The sequence below is a fragment of the Siphateles boraxobius genome, unplaced genomic scaffold, assembly GCF_051911475.1.
Source record: "Siphateles boraxobius isolate OS27281-9 unplaced genomic scaffold, OSU_SipBor_1 7, whole genome shotgun sequence".
In the NCBI taxonomy this organism is placed as follows: domain Eukaryota; kingdom Metazoa; phylum Chordata; class Actinopteri; order Cypriniformes; family Leuciscidae; genus Siphateles; species Siphateles boraxobius.
This window is the reverse complement of record NW_027509197.1, coordinates 26,315,267-26,322,268: the sequence shown is the minus strand read 5'-3', so window position 1 is coordinate 26,322,268 and position 7,002 is coordinate 26,315,267. Positions and strand designations below refer to the sequence as shown.

The window sequence follows — 7,002 nt, the reverse complement described above, 5'->3', positions numbered from 1 at the left end:
CATCCTCAGATTGTCCTACAATATGAAATAAACGGATAGAATGATTTTACAGTGCAAAATACATACTCAGATTGTCCTACAATATGAAATAAACGGGTAGGATGATTTTACAGTGCAAAATACATACTCAGATTGTCCAACAATATGAAATAAACGGGTAGGATGATTTTACGCAGCAAAATACATCATCAGATTGTCCTACAATATGAAATAAACGGGTAGGATGGTTTTACGGAGCAAAATACATCATCAGATTGTCCTACAATATGAAATAAATGGGTAGGATGATTTTACAGTGCAAAATACATACTCAGAGATTCAGTGGCGCAAAAAGTGGGCGCCGCATCATGGGGGCGCCAAAGCGATGGTTAAAAAAAATCTATTTTTTTATAAGCTATATACATATAAAAGTTATACAAGTTAAATATAAAAAAGTTATATAAATTTTAGAGGACTAACAGGCTAGAGTAGGCGCCGGCGCCCTCATAATATTCCATCATAGAATTTATTTTGAGATAGAAGGGTATCGCGAGCGGGCGGGGGCGCGCCCGTGAGCAGCACAGGAGTGCGTTATCGTTGAAACTCGAAACAGATGAATGAAGCAAAAAAGCGGTCGGCGGCTAAAAATAGAAAAAGAAGGAGGTTAAAGGAGATGGCATGTCAAGGGATGCGACAGCCGCTAAATAAGTGGATGGTGAAATGCAACAGGTATGTGATGTTTGTGCTTGGAGAAGGCTTGCAAATATTCATGTTAACAGACTAACGTTTGCTAACTCTGGGAATGTAGCAGCCAGAGCTAGCTAGTTTAGAATATGCAAAACCGAGGTTGCTGAGCTGAAAACTAAAAAATATAAGGTAGCATGTACAATAAATTACAAGAATCTGGAAAACAACTAATGCAATATCTCTTGTTTACCATGGAATCATGCGTAGATTTGCTACCAAGCTTGGAGGCTTGCAAATATTAATGTTAACAGCAAGTGTTTGCTAACTTAATGCAAAATAATATTGCTGATATCTACATTTAGATTTTGGTAAAACCTTATGGTACCAATCCCATGCATGACATATCTCAATTTTATTAAAGTAAAATAACAACTGGTAAATATAAGGTAGCATGCACAATAAATGACTAGAAGCTGGAAAACATGACTTATGCAATAAGGCTGGTTTATCATGGAAACAAATAGATTTTGTTTTACCATTCATGTATGTTCATGTTAGCTGTGCTATCAGACATACAAACTATAGTTACATCTGCTGGGTGACATGGAAGCTGTATTTAGGGTCACATCTCTCTCTCTCTCTTTAAAGATCTGTGCTATATAATATGTATGATCAAGTGGCAAACAGCAACAAGGCTTTTGTTGACCACTTGGACAAAATCTGTTTCTGTTTTTTTTTTTTTTGTTCACTGACATAATTTATGTCATCATTGTTGTTGTTATTGTCACAAGTACAGGGATTTGCAAAGAAAAAAAGAACATTTTCTGGGATAAGGAAGATTTGATGGATGATCATTTTGATACAAATGACAGCTACACACAATATGATTATTATTATTTTATATATATATATGTGTGTATGTATGTGTATATGTGTATGTTTGTAACTGTTTATTCTGTAACTTTTATTATTTGTTAACATTGTTCATATATATATATATATTTCTTTCTTTTTCTCTGTCTTCACCATGGGATGGAGGGAAACGTAATTTCGATTGCTTGTATGTCTAGAGCATGTGAGAATCGACTATAAAGCGGTCTAATATATATATATATATATATATATATATATATATATATATATATATATATATATATATGTGTGTGTGTATTGGGAGGGCGCCAAAATTGTTGCTGCATACCCCTCTAACACTGGGTAGTTGCGCCCCTGCTCAGATTGTCCTACAATATGAAATAAACGGATAGAATGATTTTACAGTGCAAAATACATACTCAGATTGTCCTACAATATGAAATAAACGGGTAGGATGATTTTACGGAGCAAAATACATACTCAGATTGTCCTACCAGTAGAAAAATAAACAGATAGGATGATTTTACAGTCTAAGTTTTTAATCGGTAGTCCCTGGACAGATGTTACAAATTTACCCTAAAACAGATTATAATGTAAATTGATTATGTAAATTGAAATAAGATTAGTTATTGAGATAATTTATAATTAAGCAGAACAATATAGAAAAGAGATTATTAATCAAATTCATTTCAAAATGCAAAATCATGCAGCAACAGAGGCACAATACAAAACAAGTAAAACAATAAGTTATTAATATAAATATGAACTAAATAAGACTACATTGTGCTGCAGACTGTTTTCAATGCAAATGATAAAGGGAAATACACTCAAACTATACTACACATTTTTTGCAAATAAACACATTTAGGCTATTGAAGTTGCAACATTTAAAATGTGCCCATCTATTGCAGCTCTCACACTGTACCTGAAAATAAAAGAGATGAATATATATGTAAATTAGTACAATATAGAATCGAAAAATATGAAAAGATATGAAAATCCCTTTTCATTTAAATAAAATTCTACAAAAAAAAAAAAAAAAAAACATGGCACATAAAGTTAAACTATTGCTTTTTGGGTGTGTGTATTATAAGTTGTATACCATTTCAATCATGCTTTCTGGAAAGCTAAATTACCTTTCCTAGGCATCTGAACTGTCCAGCAAACAACGAACGTGCAACAACTGCACAAAGCTGGTGTATGTGGTTCTGAAATTTGTTTTAAAAAATTTTTTGTAAGTATATAAAATTAAATTAGTGTTCCTGGTTTTCAACAACCAGATGCAGGTATGCATCAATAACCTAAATTAAGAAAAATAAACATGAATATGAACAAACTAAACTTTGTTTTTGTGAGATTTTTTTTTTTTTAATTAGGTGACTCTTAAAATAATGTTCTGGGTTTATAAGTCACTTAGACAACCGGACGATTGGAAAGAAAGGCCACCCATAGCATAAGAATAAATAACTTACTTCATCAGAAAGCCACTCGGCCCCTTGCAGTGAGTGAAAAGAAGAGTCATAGAGCTTATATGGCCCAACAACTGCTTCAACCTGACCAGTGACATTTGCAGCCCAGACCTTCATTACTGAAAAAGAAAGACAAAGTCAGTGTTGTCAATATTTTTTCTAATTAATCAACTTTACGGGGCCAACGAGCCAACATAAGATGAACTTGGCAAAATGAACGTGCCAAACAGTCAAGTCCGTAGGTTTGGTCTTTACGTTGGAAGAGACAACAATCCACCTCCTACCCCCACATCTGTAGTATATATTATGAAAATTAATGTGATTGAGTTCGTTGAAGTATTAGGAAGGACAATTCTGTCCTCCTAAAATATTGGTAGGGACATGTCCATCCATCCATATGCAAACCTATGCCCTTGCAAACAGTCATCATATCAAAAGTGTGCAGGACAGCTAGAGGAAGTGGATACAGTATAACTCAAAAACAATTTATGGTATCTATACTAAATAAGAAAAATGTAATATTTTGGTGGCTGCAGTTGTGAAGGTTTTTCAGTGAGCTTTGATTTACAAATACTTTTTGTCTTAGTTTGAATTTTATTAGGCATATATATATATATATATATATATATATATATATATATATATGGCTTGGCTGTGTCTTTTTTTATAATTTATTGGTTATTATGTCTACTTCCTATAAATAACGGTGACCTGTGACCAACAGGTCAAAGTGGCCACCATGATTTAAACACTGCAAGCAAGCAACCATAACAAGACCAAACTGGTCAGGTAGGCCAAACTGGCAACTAAGGGTGAACTGAGATCTCTGTAAATATAAAACCTTGTTCCTCTGAGATTTGGTTTATATCTGATGGGAATTTTACTGCTGTCTCTTCATCCGTTGGCTCTGACCTCCTTGATGTACCCATTTGTTTGGTCAAGCATTTTAGGGGTAACTTGAATAACAGAAGGTCTTTGTAACACTCAATCTTCTGGGAGCTTCTCAGAATCATTTACCTTGGTTCCAGAATGCTGAGGGCTGAGTGTAGGTGCAACAGTGCAACGAGGCATCTTGCAAGAACTGTTACTCTCTGTAGACCCACTGGAGACGGAGATACCAGAACAGTCATCAGGCACCTTTCCAGTTTGGCTTCTTCTGTATGGTTTAATGTGACCAATGCTATATTTAGTTTTTAAAGTAATCCCTCCAGGTTTGTTTAATGTGACAAGTTTGCCACTGAGTCTCTCAATGATGTAGGGTCCTGTGAAGTCAGGTTCAATCCTTCCTCCTTTTCTTCCACGCTTCCTCATATTCATCAGAAGAACCTCATCACCAACATTGTAAATCAAGTCTTTGTACTTCTGGATCTTTTTAGCATAAAAATGTGTGATTTACCAATGCTTTCTTATGCCTGTTTTTTGGCCTCATGTCTTTTTTTTATCGGAAATTACATAATCACTAAAACTTGATTCCACAGGGAGACTGATGGTGGAAAGCTAAAAAAACAAGGCAATATAATTGAAGCAATATAAATTAATTTTTTGAACTATTTTAAATTTTACATGTGCATGTATGTAATGAAAAGCCCATGGTAGCATGAGAAGATGTCCTTTGCTAAAAACATGGTTGTTTACTATCCATAATAAATTGTTAGGAATATTAGTGACCCTTATTGTCTGTTGTGGAACAAAGTCCAAAACATATGATCATTACCAGTTTAAGATCAAAGGTTTTATAACAGATTTTAAAATTGAATACAGTTAATCAATCCAGGGTACAGGAGTCACGTGACGTGCTCATGAACCCTGTCGTAGAGCTCCGTACATTTGGCCCCTTTTTTGCCGATTTTTTGTTTTATTTTAAGTTTTATTCAATAATTGTAGTTTGCCAGATGTCACACAGTCGAAAACAGCAAGATTTGTCGCCGTCATCTTCTCCGATTAAGAAGAGATCCAAGGCGCCGACGGTGACGACCACAAGTGATACGGTTGACAAAATGGCTAACACTGTTGCACGCTTTGAGGACATTCTAAAAACCGAGTTGACGGCGATGCGGGGTGATTTAGCTTCTCACATGTCAGTTGTCCAGTCACTATGCTCTAAACTCGATCTTCTCACAGGTGAGATGCGTGAACAAAAGAAAGTAGTCGCAGATCACGATGTACGATTAGCCGCGCTTGAACAACAGGTGGTAGATTTACAAGACCGCAACAGGCGCAGCAATCTGCGTCTGGTTGGATTGCCTGAAGGATCAGAGAAAGACGACCCCATGGGCTTTTTGAAAAGATCGCTGTCGACGTGGCTTCCTTCTCTGGCGGGAAGAGAGATTGAAGTGGAACGAGCACATCGCGTGTATACAAAGGCTACCTCAGATCGCGCTAAACCACGGGTCTTTCTCTTTAAACTTCTGCGATACACGGACAGGGAGCTCATTCTGCGGGCTGCTAGACTGCATGCCCCGGTAAAAACAAGCGATGGAGCAGCGCTGTCCTTCTTTCCAGACTTTTCTCCTATGACTGCAAAAAGAAGAAGTGCGTTTGCACCAATTCGGAGGGAAATGCGGGAAGCTGGTATCCAGAATTTCCTCCTTTATCCTGCAACGCTGAAGGTCATTCTCAATCAAGGCGAGCCAAAAATGCTGTACTCCCCAGAAGAAGCAAGACACTTCCTCGGTTGCCAGTTAGCCACTAACCCCCGCTGAACTTCAGATGGCATCTTGCTGAGATGCTCTAAGTTCTAACTGGTTAGGTGACTGTTATTTCATAGAGTTCACCTCACTTTATTTTGGACGTCATACTTATTGAAACGCTGAGCTCTCACTATATTATGTTTCTTATCGGGTGTGTTAGGTGAGGTTTTTTATTTATTTATTTATTTTATTTTTATTTTTTTTATTTTTTTTACGGCTTTTATTTACGGGTAGCCTATCCAAAAGTCTATGTATTATTTTTATTTTATATATTTTTGACTTTTTATTTTTATTTTTTTATGTATTTTTTCCTTTGATGTACTTGCTAGCCATTATGTTAGTATTGGGCCAATGTTGGTGTTTCAATAATGTGCAGGTTTCTGTTGACGCCACGGATCGAATTAAGGGGGGTTGGCGGATCAAAGTTTGTTCTTGGTTTGATCCGCCATAGTTTATGGGAATATGGTTATGTTTCTCCAAATGGTGATGGGAAGGGTGGGGGGTGGTTTGATGGTAGACTCAAATGGTTTCATTTTCTAAGTTGTATTTTGGTTTATCAAGCAGCATTTCAGTTAGATACTTATGACTGAACTTAATATTCTAAGTTGCAATATAAATGGCCTAAATGGCCCTCACAAACGCACAAGTTTTTTGGATTTTTTACGAAGAAGAAAGATTGATATAGCGTTAGTGCAGGAATCCCATTTGAAAGAGGAGGATGTACGCAGGTGCAATAATAAGTTTTATGAAGTGGCATCTCATTCATCTGCTGATACTAAAACTAAAGGTGTCCTAATTTTGATGCGGAGGTCTTTAAATATCAGTATTTTGGATAAAGGCTGTGACTCGTATGGTAGAGTAACGCACATAAAAACAGTTGTGGAGAATAGGAATATTGTATTTCTCTCAATCTACGCTCCATGTACTCCTGATCCTGCTTTCTTCTCTTTACTTTCAGTTTATCTCTTGAAATTCTCTGGCTTTGAAATTGTAATGGGTGCAGATATGAATTCTGTAATGTCCCATACTTTAGATAGATCTGGGTCAAAGGAATCACACTCTCAAGCTCTTTGTTCTGATAAATTACGACAATGCGCAACTTCATCTTCACTGGTGGATCTTTGGCGATTACTAAACCCTTCTGCTAGGTCATTCACTTTCTTCTCCGCCCCTCATAAAACCTATTCACGAATCGATTATATTTTTATTTCTTCTTCTTTAGCTCCAGCTGCTCAAGATGCGGATATTTTCTCCCTATCTCTGTCTGATCATGATGGTAATTTGTGCTGTTTATCTTTGGTCCC

At 36.4% G+C, this 7,002-nt stretch overlaps 1 long non-coding RNA gene across 1 annotated transcript; it reads right to left on the bottom strand.

Annotated features, from left to right (window-relative positions):
* Window positions 1-2,820: 2,820 nt before the first annotated feature.
* LOC143723190 (uncharacterized) lies at window positions 2,821-4,365 on the bottom strand. Its single transcript, XR_013197064.1, has 3 exons — window positions 4,026-4,365; window positions 3,012-3,127; window positions 2,821-2,840 (listed from the first exon to the last, which is right to left on the bottom strand). It is a non-coding gene; the product is annotated as an uncharacterized LOC143723190 (long non-coding RNA).
* Between the last annotated feature and the right edge of the window lie 2,637 nt (window positions 4,366-7,002).